General features: G+C 55.5%; 1 protein-coding gene across 1 annotated transcript in view; it reads right to left on the bottom strand.

Moving 5' to 3' along the window:
- NOL4L (nucleolar protein 4 like) overlaps positions 1-12,600 on the bottom strand; it is a 62,909-nt gene that overhangs the window by 49,849 nt on the left and 460 nt on the right. The gene's annotated exons all lie outside the window — the stretch shown is intronic.

Raw genomic sequence — 12,600 nt, 5'->3', positions numbered from 1 at the left:
TCTGCAGGCTCTGCAGGGAAGCATCCCTTCTCCAGGGGCGTTATACTGCAGGGCCATCAGACTGGGACTGCTGGAGTGGGATGGGAGGGAGTGCCGACTGCTTCCCCATCTGCTGTGCTCAACGGCAGATAAAACACTGCCCCAGCCCTCGCGCCAGGGGCGATACCAGCCGAATTCAGCTTCCTGTGAGTCAAAAGCCGCTTCCTGCCAGCAGAGCCCTGCCTGATAATGGCTGTGTTCTGCTCTCTGCCCGGGAGCAGACCCTCTGCCCTCGCCTCTCCTTGCACTTCCCACATGAAAGCGTTCCCCTCTGTATCTCCCAACCACAGCATCTCCCCGCCCCAGTGCAGAGGCGCACGTTAAACTAATTTCCTGCTGCTGGCTGGAAGGGCCACTGTCACCCTCATCCCTGGGACAGCTGAGCTGGATGTTTGGGGCCAGCCGTATCGAGCTGTCCCTCAAGGTCACCTCCTTTGTACACAGAGACAGGCCACGTCGCTCGCTCTGCCTGTGCTCCAGCTGCTGCTGCCTGTGGGACACAGCCACTGTCCCCAGCCAGGTCGGGATCACAGCTCTCCTGTCCTCTGCTGGAGTCACCCCATGGCATAACCGTGGGTTGCCCAGCTGACACCAGCAGCAGTGCCATTCCTGTGTCACCCTTTCTTCCAGCCCTGGGTGGCTCCTTCTGCTGCACAAAGGAGGATCCCTTTTTTGAGAAGGGCAAAAGTCTGAGCACTCTGCTGCTTTTTCCTCTTTGAAGTGTCTTTCTAATTTTCTACAAGTTGTATTTTGTTCTAAGGGAATTTTTTGTCTTCTGACAAAAATCCTCAGCTGGATCAGGGAGAGGATGTGTACAGGACAAAGCAATTGGGACCTACTGGGATCAGAAACTGTGACATAAGGATGGGATGTAATCCTGCTATGATGCCAGAGACTTCCTATCAAATACTCCAGAGATCATAGAAACATGGAATGGTTTGGATTAGAAAGGACCTTAAAAACCATCTAGTTCCAACCCCTCTGCCACGAGCAGGGACACCTTCCACTAGATCAGATTTCTCCAAGTCCCATCCAAGCTGGCCTTGAACACTTCCAGGGATGGGGCAGCCACAACTTCTCTAGATAGCCTGTGCCAGTATCTCACTACCCTCACAGGGAAGAATTTCCTCTGAACACCAAGATTCCTCAAGTCCACCTCCCTGGGCAGCCCATGGCCCCCCAGGGACCACCTGTGCTGGCACTGTGGCCACCACCAGCGCCCAGCCCACAGCCCACCTCTGAGCTACTCCTCCTTCTCAGGCTTCAGCACCAAAACAGACGTTTTATTTCAATATGGACTCTTACAACTTTTGATCAAGAAACTGTTCTTGGTACTTCTCATCTCTGGGAAGTCAGCCCTTGATTGGCTTCTATATTTAGACTTCTCCAGGGCTTTAGGAAGTTCACTCCTCATGGTATTTAGGTGTAGGATGAAAGCAGCTTTTGCGGGGGATATGTTAAACCACAGCAGGCTCCCTCTGCTAATGCTGCGAGGAGAAAGAGGAGCTAGATTCCTCGAACTTCCCTCTTCCTCTTGCCCCTCATGCCAGGGGCACAGAGCGTGCCTTAGAAATAGGCACCAGGAAGACACTGGGCTGAAAACAGTATCAGCTGTATTGCTCATAATAAAAGAACCCACAAGAAGATGATGGGAAATGCTCTGACTGACAGATTTTGCTCTTTTTTTCTCCTGGAAATATTTTGCTAGGAAATTTTTCTGATCATTTCTGGTTTAAAAATGGGAGAAAAGCAGTTGCTAAAATGCTGATGGTGCTTCCCTGTGCTGAGCATTCTGTGTTGTGTCTTGTTGCACCAAGCAAACACAAAGCCCCATCCTGCACTTAGAGCTCCTGCTCCACTCACTGCAGTGAAAACAGCCCCAGCCCTCCTGAGCAGCTGAGCATCCCTCTGGCCCAAGAGGGCTCATTTCTCCTGGGGAAACTGAGGCACAGGAAGAAATAATTTTCCCAATACTCTGTGCTGACTCAAGCCAAGACTGGGGGCATTCACATTGTTTCTCTAGCCAGAACTGTACACAATACTTTTTTTTCCCTCCCAAAGTAAATACTTCCTCATGAGGGGAGCCGGGTGCTTTATTTTTAGCTGGCAAACACAGCTGAGGTGTGTGTCTTTCACGGGGCACAGGCGCCTCCTCAGAGCGAGCTGCTCTTTCAGCCGCCGCAGCTGAGCCATGGGGATGGGTCCAGGCCTTTGCTCTGACCTCAGCTTATTCCTCTCCTGGCTCCCAGGCCTGGGAATGAAAACAGAGCAGCCTGGGAGGGGCGAGCCTGGAAATGGCAGCTCTGCCTCCAGCTGTGGAGAGGGCCAGGTGCAGGGTGCCAAGGGCAGGTTGGCGTGCTCAGGGTCTGGTGGGCAGCTGGGGATGGGGCTGCCATCCATGCCAGGGCTGCCACCCATCCCAGGGCAGCCTGAAGGACAGAGGAGAAGGCCAGCAGGAAGAGATTCTTGCTCAGATGCCTGCCTAGACACTCCTTGGATGCCTGCTCTGCCCGGGAGGCAGAGGACATTTTGCACGGCGCAAGAGAGCAGAGCTGCCTCGCTGCCAGCACCAGGCTGTGCGCCGGCAGGGAAGCTGCAGGAGCAGCTGGATCTGGCAGGCAGAGGCAAGCACAGGGCTCCCCAATAAATGTGACCCTGCACCTGCTGGATGGGAGCAAGGGGGAGCTGGCTCTTTCAGGGATAACAAAATACTGGGTGCTGTGGGGCAGCCCGAGCTGCTGTTGCAGCACTGCTTCACTTGGGTTTGAGAGAAAGGCTCCTGCAGCCTCGTGAGTGGAGCACCTGACTGACCTTCCTGGGAAATTGCTCCCTGGGGCTGTGGACTTCCCACTCCCTGTCAGCTGCTGAGCATCACCCTCCTCTCCAAGGTGTGAGGGACCTGGGTGGGAGAAGTGCCACGGTGTGGGTGCCAAGAGGGACAAGATCATGAGCGTTATTATCTGGGGATTATTATAATGCTGAAGAGTTTCTTACTATTTTGAAATAGGCAGGGTTTGCACAGAGGAGCTGTGGATGCTCTGTCCCTGCAAGTGCTCAAGGTCAGGTTGGACAGGGCTTAGAGCAACCAGGTGTAGTGGAAGGTGTCCCTGCCCATGGCAGGAGGTTGGAACGAGATGATCTTTAAGGTCCATTCCCACCCAAACCCTTCTAGAATTCTATTATTCTAAAATGTGAGTTTGGTGGTTTTTTTAAAATATCTCTACAAAGGCAGGCAGGGCAGTGATTTCTTAATGTTATTTGGATCTTGGTTAGGTGATTTGGGGGATAATGCTATTGGAATGGGAAAAATAAGGGGGGGAAATAGTAAACTGCATTAACAATCAGAAGAGTTTTTATATTCCATAGCATCCTGAAAAAATTATAAAACTAGGACTATAAGGAATATTGGCAATATGTAGCTGTAACACAAACTCAGAACATGTCTAGAGGTGGCTCTTCCTTGAAGTAACTTATCACTGTGAGTGATCTCCCCAGCACCAAGCACTAATCTAATAAAAATCACAAGCAAAGCAAAATCCTTTGAGTCAGAGGGGGGCCAAGGCACTGTAACAAATGACAAGATGACCTGTCACAGCAAGGTGACCTCTCTATGCCTAGGAATAGACCCAGCAGTGTCAGGGCAGCCAGGTGACATCATCACACCTACAGTGAGAACGTGGTGATGTCAAAATGAAACTGAGGAGGAGGAGATACGGAGCAGCAGCAGTTCAGCTCAACAGTGGTAAGAAAAATTATGTAAAATCAGTTACAAATGATGCTACAGTGAATCAAGGTCAGGCAGGGCTGAGAGGCTGAGCCCTGGATGTGTGGCATCCCGGTGCCAGCTCCCTGTGCCCTGGCAGCTCCCAGTATGTGGGCCACTGTCGGAGACTCCCACAGGAACAATGTGATGTGCCTCTAGGGAAATGCTGACAGCTCAGCGGATGTTGGAGGGGGGGTAAAAGGCCTGCAAGCCCTCCCCTTCCAAACCAGCCTCCTCTCCAGGTCAGGGCACAGCAGGGATTGAGCTGCACCACACCACAGTGGCTTCAGCACAGCCTGGCCCCGACGCCAGAGCCTGGAAACACAGGCTGCCACAGCCAAGCACCACCACGACTGCTCCCCATGGACCCACGCTGGGTTCAAGAAATTGGGACATTGTGGAACCATAAGGGTCATGCTGGACTCCATCACGCCCTTTCCCAACATGGGAACCCAGGAAAACTGATGTCCAGTGCCCTCAGTGAGAGCAGGCACTTGGATTTATCCTGGGCTCACTTGCATTTATCCTGGGCTCTGGCTCTGCAAGGCTGGAGGGTCCTATACAGGCAGTCAGGGCAGGGGCCACAGGGGACAGACACAGATGGAAATCTGTTTGTTCTCCCCTTGCATTCAGGTAAACCCCCTCTTGTATTCTATTTTGTGTCCATCATAACCACTCCAGGTGAACCCCAACCCTTCCAAAAGCCAAACTGATACTTGTAGATAAGCCCAGGAATGATTCCCCACTAACCTTGGATGACCAAGTGGAATTTTTTTGAGGTCTTAACTGAGACTACATGTGGGGCAGGCAGAAGTCAAGCATGGTCTTAAACACTCTATTGTGATAATCCATCCACAGAGATCCCTCTCCCAGGTGTGACACTTCATCCCATCACATCTGGTCTCAGTGCCACAGCACTGCAGGCTGGACACATGAGGCATATGGAGTGGCCTCACATCTGGCTCTCCCTGGTCTTTTGTGAGTCTGTGTCTCCAAACAGGGATGCTTTTGGGAGGAAAAGAAAGGAGGGGCAAAGCAAGTGGGGCAGGGAAGGCAGACAATTAATACAACCTGCCCTCTGTGTGAGGAATAAATTGGCAGCTGACAGGTTATAATCTGTGCAAGCAGGATCTTCACAGGAGAGGTGAAGGCTCCATTGGGGGCCAATTGGATGGTTAATTAGGAGGACAAAGCAGAGGATTCGTGAAAATGTTTATGAAACAGTGCTTGGCAAGGGAGCCCCTGAGAAACGCGCAGCAGAGAGGAGCTGCTTTGGGCTGGGAGAGGAAACACGAGGGTGAAACAGCAGAACGAGCACTGAGAGGGAAAACAGCCATGCAAATGTCTGCGAGGAGATGGGGATTCCCAGGTGCCCTGTGGAGGAGTTCAGGGGAGGACCCGAGGACACCCAATTTTTCTAGAAACACCCGGGCTGTGTCCTCCCTGCTCCCTTGGCCGTGCCCACGCTGGCGCGGTGGGGAGCAGGCTCTGGGTGCCGGCAGGCACCGCTGCCGCAGCCAATCGGCGCCGCTGGCCGGGCAGAGAAGGGCACGAGGAAAGCAATTAAACCGGAGCTTTGATTGGGCTCACAGATGACTGCTTGTGCTAGAAATGCCTGAGCTTCTTTAAGCGCCTCGGCGGTGGCTGGAGCCGGCCTGATCCCCCATCCCCTCCTCGGCGCGTCGCTGCTGCGGCAGCGGGAGCGTGACTGATGCTCTCTGTCCCACACACGGCTCCGAGAGCTCAGAGGTAGGAACCAGTTGCTAAGAGACAGGACTGTACTTTCCAGCCCACATCCAGACCTTTGTCACCAGCTCAAGGGCTTTCTGCCGGATCCAAACGCCGGGCGCAGGTGAGAGGGAGACGCCAGGCCTCCTCCCAGCCTCCTCCCAGCTCCAGGAGCCACAGGACCAGCGTTCAGACTGAGGATGGAAATGACAAACCCAAAAGCATCCCCATGGGACCAGCTTCTCTGGACTGGCTGCTTGTCCCAGTGCTGTGAGACTGCAAACTGGAACACCCTGCGGCACCTGGGAACCAGCGTGGGTGGTACCTGCAGCACCGACACCCAGGGGGTTTAGGATGTCACCACAGTGTGGATCAGTGGATGACTCGGTATTTGCTTGGAGATCCCTCCTTCAAATGCAAGCCAGGAGAGGAGTCCCAAACTTTAGGCTCCTTTTTCTGGGAGGGGGTTCCTTTCTTAGCCCAAAGACTCCCATAAAAGCAACCCACTACCAACTGCAAAACCTGCACTGGAGCCACAGAGACTGAGTGACCCCATCTTTTCCAGAGCACTCCTCCCTCCTGGTGAGGAGCAAATCCATCAGAGCCTTTGCCCGTCTGTTGGAAGGGAAATACATCCTCTGGGGCTGCCAAGCCAAAGAAGAGCAAGGACAGAGAGAAACCACTCACACAGCATTGTCTTCCTGGCTGTCACTCCGTGAAGGGCCCTGCACCGTGCCAGGAAGACACAACCAGCCTCCACTCCCCTTCCAGGGGCTGCTGCCTTAGCCTCAGACATGGACACTGTTACCCAAACCTCTGCTCTGCTCTCTGCTCTCACACACAGCACAGATTCTCTGCAGTTATTTCTCCTCAAATAAATTGCTATTCCTTGGCACCAGCCATAGAAGTGGAAGGCAGTAGCTTTCCAGCAAAGACAATGATTTTGGCCAACAGGTACCTGCCCTTGCTACAATCAGCTAATTAAACCAGACACTGAAGCTCAGGGGTGGCTCTGGCCCATTCTCAGTGTGATTCTTTAGAGGTGGGCACAGCTGATACGAGATCAGGGAAAGATAATTAATGATTTGCACTAAAGAAAGAGACATTAATATGCATCCCTCTGTCATGGCAGTGCCAGAGCATCCATGCTGGCCAGGCAGGGTGGATGGACACTCCACCAATGTTCCTCCACACCCCTGGGCTTTCCCTGCCATTTGCCTGTCCACAATGTAAGTTCACAGACCGCTCATATCAAGCCTAACATAATGATAAAACTAAAACTGAGTAAGTTGTATCAGAAGGAGATTATTGCTGAGAGTGGTCCTGAGAAATTTCCCACTGAAGGGACTGTGGCTGCCTCTCTGGGCTGTGCTGCAGACTTCAGTCACTGACTGAATTCCCCCTGCTGCCTGTGGTCACAGCAAGCCCCTCTGAGCAAGGCCCACGAGGAGAGCTGAGAACAGCCATGTACTGTCCTCACACCAGTCCACTCTGCTCCTCATGAACTAGGCCCTGAGTGCTCAGACCCTCTTCCTGTGCAAAGGTGGGAATAACCTGGAGTGTGGGAACAACAGCCCCTTGTCAGAGCTGGGGTTCTTTCCATTTCAGCCTCATTGACCAGGGCCTGGCAGAGCTGTGCTTTGATTGTCTGCTTTTGGACCTTCTTCAGAGTGACACCCTTTGAGAACTACAAATATGAAAACAGTTGTAGGTGAAAGAGATAACTTTCAGATAAATGTTATCCAAAAACCACTTCTCCTCTTGGATCAGCAATGCCATGCCTGCTTCTGGAATCGTGTAGGATGTGCAGTGTAAATGGCAGAGTTATTTTTTCACAAACTGTTTGGTCAGACATGTATTGGGAACTGGGACCTTTGCTGGTGGAGCTCCAGGTCTCACAAGTGCTGGTGACCAAGGCCAGCACCCAAGGATGAGGGTGGCTGGGATGGTGGGATCTCTGGGGCTGGGACACTGTACTAACAACCACAGTGGGACTGCCTTTAATCAGGCTTGTAGGCTTGGCAGAAATTAAGCAAGGACTGAATGAGATGCTGGTTTCCCCCTTATCATTAGAAATGGCTTCAGCAGGTGTCCTGAAAGGATGGGAGTGAGCAGGGAGTGGGCTTTGCTGCCAGATCTGCTCCCAGCAGTGAGGAACTTCATTCTGCCAGTCTGTGTAACTGCAGATCATCAGAGCTCTTTAAATTCACCTTGCTAAGGCTTTAGCTACTGCCTGGTGAGGCTAAGCCAGCTCTTGGGCCCAGGGGATTGGGTGTCACTGCCCTCTCTGACTCTTACCATGAGCAGCTTCAGATGTGAAATCTGTTACTGATGCTGTGCAAATTTGGAGCCAAATCTGGAGGGGATGCTAATGTGGGAGATTTTCTTTAGATGGGGTTAAATGGAACCATGCACCCAGGCCAGAATTGTTCCAGTCTCCTGAGGGCACATTTAAATGTAAACCTGCCATCAGTTCCACTCCTTGGAAAAGCTGCTGCTGCCCCGTGTGCTCAGGGTGGGATCTCCACAGGTGAAAGCTCTGCATGCTCTAAGTAAGGCTGGTGCAATGGGAGTAATAGACAATTTCTCGGATAATACCCTCAGGCCCATCTGCCTTGTCTAAGGCTCTTCTGAATGGTCTTGATTTATTTTTTTTATCACTTGAAGTCCCCAGAAAGTCTGAGTGGTTATTCACGCCGTGAAAACCTTCTGTTGACTGATGTTCTTAGAGGTTATAGATGTGCAGCTTTTTGGGGCACTGAATATGGGCATTGAAGGGTACTTGTATCAGGAAAAATGTAGCCTCTATTAGCTGTTGGAGCAGCATCTTTCTGACATGCCTGGCTCCTCAGCTCCGGCATTCTGCCACTGTGCTGTGCTGTCCCACGGCCTGGCACCACAGCTTTCACAGCACAACACTCCCTGTCTCTGGAGCTAAAACGAATTTAAGGCTAGGCTGTGCTCTGGGATTTATCTGCTGTCCCGTGGGATAGTTTTCCCGCTGTCCACTAAAGCATTTTGCATTTTGGACTCACCAATTGCATTTCCAGTGCTCCCCCCACCCCACCATCGTTCCTTGGGTGAGTTCCACCAGGCACAATCATGAAATAATTTTGAACATCTGGCTCCAGGGGAGCTGGCCCAGGTGAGCTGTACCTGCACAAGAGCAGCAACCCACTCGAGCAATGCCCTGCTCCTGCCAGCGATGCCTACAGAGCCCCAGAGCCTCATGTCAGCGCTGCGGGGGACGGGGAGAGAGCAGCACAGCAGAATCAAACGTGGGCAGTGCTGCAGAGCCTGCCTGGTCCCCACGGCTCCGCACAGCCCCCGAAGGGCCGGGCTGACGCCAGGCTCCCCCTGCTCCTCCCGCAGCCCCCCAGCCCGCACCACGGGCTGCCAGTGCCGATCTGTCCTGGCCGCCACGCCGGAGTTGTGACAAGCTCCCACCACACACGGCCAAGTACAGCATCGATTTAGAGAGCAGCTAACGCCCGAGCCCAAGTCTGAGCAGAGCCCTCCCCTGCACACCCGCTGCTCCGGCCACAGCCATCTGCTCCGCCGGTTGTCACCGAGCGCTGCCCACTTCCCTGCACCCCGGCTCCATCTTGCTCCACGTTTGTCTGGGAAAGGCTGTCTAAATGATGCTAAATGCTTAGGACAAGAGGGACATGAGATTATAATGAACTGCGTCTTAGCACCTTGTCATGGATAAATTCTCCCACAGTTCTTAGCAAAGATGGGGAGAAGGATGAGTGCTGCCCATCCAGTACTGGGATTTGGTCCAGCCCATGGATAATGATGGGGTTCACACCTTAGAGTGTGTCAGCCATAGGAAAGAAGGGCAGATCTGAGCACTTTGGGCTGTATCCATTGTCTGTGCCGCAGCAGCACACAAAGATACCCTTCCTCCTCCTCTTCAGTACAGCCTAAATGTATTTTTTTCCAATACCCTGACCTAAAGGATGCAGAGTCCAGCCCACGTGTGAATAGGACTGTCAGGCAACTATGTCCTACACCACTAAACTGCCTGTGTTTATCTGCATAGGGCTTTTTTAATTGTATGTGTTAAACGTCCAGCATCTTTGGGACGTTCATCTGGGAAAAAGAAATGTGAACAGTCTCTGTGCCAGACATCCGTCCGCACTGCTGTTCCTATTCCCAGTGCATTCTTTGAGAAGACCACCATCTGCTCTGACCACCACCTAAGGCAGATGCCCCCTTCTCAGTGCACAGTCCCTGCTCTCAAGCCACCCAAATCTGATTAGGCCTGTTCTGATGAGAGGCCTGGAGGAGGGCAAGGGAAAGTTACTCAGGAGAGAAAATAATAACCACATGTTAATTAATTTTTCACTACGGATGCACAGAAAATACACAAACCAGCTCAGGGTGCATAAGCCAAAAGGAACAGCTCAGCTGGCTAGCTGGGGGGGGCAGGCTGTGATTATTTTGGGGGTTTGGGATTGTCATTATTATTATTATTATTATCCAGAGGAGGAGTGGCCCCAGCCCTGTCAGGGAAAGAAAATCTTATCCCCACTGCTGCCCTCTACGCGCTCTTTACCACCTCTTTTCCAGCTTTCCCTCCTGGTCCCTTGGATTTCCTGTGGCATCCTGCAGTGAGAGCAGAGCGAGATGCACCCATTGCCACCCCCCCACTGCACCCGGGGTGGGGGCTCTGCCTGTCCCTGCAGCAGGGGACATCCCCAGAACGGTGCTGGCCCCGGACAGCACGAGCGGGATCAGATTGCTGAGGAGCACAGCCAGGAGAAAGCAACCAAAACACCGCTCCACAAGTATTTGGGAAAAGCAGCTGAACAGACATTAAACCAGAATCCAGGCGTTACTGGATGAGGCAAAAGCCTCATATCAGCTTCATGAATTATTTGACTGTGTGCCTGAGAGCAAGGAAATACACCCCAAACCCAGCCCAAACCACCAAGGATGCAGAGAGCACTGAATTACAAGGAGCTGAAGAAAATCCCTGACAAGTTATCTCTAAATTTGAGAGCCGCTTCAGGCAAAACCAAACTCTCAGCTGCACCCATCTGAAATGATCCACGGGATTCCTGGCCGAGGGGGGCCAGGGAGGTCAGGACCAAAGGAGCAGGAGGCAACAACTTCTACAGACCCCACTCTGGAAGGTTTTGGGGACTGTAATGACTGGTCTCCCTTTGCAGTGGCCCTGCAAAGTGCTCCCAGTCCTAACATCTGGCTGGCATCTAGGCACTGGGAAATAAGCTGTATTGCCCCTTGGAAAATTCGGTTGTCCCCTAGGGATATCTGCCTGTGTTTGCTGGTTTAGGGGAGTCTGGGTGTAACGCCTGTCTGTAGCCTGCAGGGACTCTGCCAGGGAAGATGCGGGGGCCTAGGCATGCTCCTCGCTGAAACTTCATCTGTGCAGAGGCCCTTTGGGAATATGCGGGCTTGTGCCGGCCTGGTTGAGCCGCTGACCCTCGGGACTCCCTCCCGGACAAAGGGGAGGGGGCATCTAGCGAGCAGCGGGGTCGAGGGAGTCTGGCTCGGCCTCTCTGGGGTACCATGACTCTGCAGCATTTGGAAGATCTGGGATAGAGTCGCTGACTGCATGGAGAGGACCCGGGAGGGAGTGCAGGATCTTTGGAAGGGGGTACAGCTCCTAATCCGCCCTCCTCAGGGGCTCCTGGCACAGGGGGAGTGACAGAGGAGGGCTGCTAAGAGGTCTTAAAAAAAAAAAAATTGCAAAGAATTTTTTTTGGGGCATTGCATGGGGGAGGGGGGCTGAGAGGGGAGAAAGAAAGGAGCCTCTGAGCACCACGAAGGGAGAGGGAGAAATAATGACCCTTCCCCCTCCCCCCAATAATCAGGCGGACCAGATGGGAGGTAAATAGTGCGTTTAGAAGCATTTGCCACAGATGGGCTGCCCTCAATGGAAGCATCCTCCAGCCACATCAATGCTGGAGTCTGTGTGCACAGAAAACACTGCACCCTTCAGAGCAGCAGCAGCGGCAGCAGCAGCAGCAGCGGGAGAGGCGGGGAGGGACAGGGGAAAAAAAATCCCTGCCAGAGCCCTCCGGTGCCCGCGGTCCCGGCGGGGCGGAGAGGGGCGCGGGGGATGGCGGGGGGCGCGGGGCCGGGGCAGCCCCGCCGGGCGCTCCCTGCGCGGGGCCGGGGCCGCCAAAGTTGCGCGTTTCCCCCCGCGCCGGGGAGCGGGACACGCTCGGGACGGGAACAATGGGGCGGCGGGGCAGCCCCGGGCGGCGGCGGGAGGAGGGAGGGAGGCGGCGGCCGGTGCCCCGCTCCCCGGCCCGGCCGGGCGCCGAACAATGAGGCTCCGGCGGGGGAGTTCCCGGGACAGCGGCCGCGAGCGGGCGGGGGGGCTGCCCTAATCCGGGCTCTGCCGCTGCCCGCACCCCCCGGGGCACCGGCTGCGGCGGCCGCGCCGGGCGGGCAGCGCCGCGGGACGCCGGGGCCGGGCTCGGCGCGGCGGCCGGGCTCGCCCCGCTCCGCTCGGCTCGGCGAGACTCGCCCCGCTCCGCTCCGCTCCTCTCCGCTCCGCTCGGCACGGCGCGGCAGCGGGGCGGGCAGGGCGCGGCGGCGGCGCGGGGGGGCGGGGGGTGCCGGCGCCCCCTCCCCGCCGCCCGCTGCCCTTGACTGCAGCCCTGTCCCCGGCCGTGGGGCGGATGGGAAATGCCGGGCGAACGTGATCGGACAGGGCGGGGGGGCGGCGGGGCCCGCACCGGGCGGCGGCGCGGCCCCCCCGCGGGGGCAGGTGCACGGCGGCGGGCGCGGGGCACCGCCGCCCCCCCACCTCCCCCGCGCCGGCAGCGCCCGGGGAAGGCGGCAGCACCGGATGGGACGGGGACGGGGATGGGGATCGGGGGGGCAGCGGAAGGTGCGAGGCTCCGGGCGGGCGCCTCTCCCCATCCGCATCCCGGGCGGGTCGGGGCGGCGGGGGCGCGGCGGCTGCCCCGGGAGCGGCGGGGGCTGCGGGAGCGGCCGGGCCCCGCGTCGCGCCCCGCATGGGGCATGCGCGCTCCCGGCGGCCGGCGGGGCTGGGCCGCCCGGTGCTGACGGGACAGGGCCGGCGCGGC

This window comes from Passer domesticus, chromosome 16 (assembly GCF_036417665.1).
Source record: "Passer domesticus isolate bPasDom1 chromosome 16, bPasDom1.hap1, whole genome shotgun sequence".
Taxonomy (NCBI): domain Eukaryota; kingdom Metazoa; phylum Chordata; class Aves; order Passeriformes; family Passeridae; genus Passer; species Passer domesticus.
This window is presented reverse-complemented; position numbering and strand designations above follow the sequence as displayed.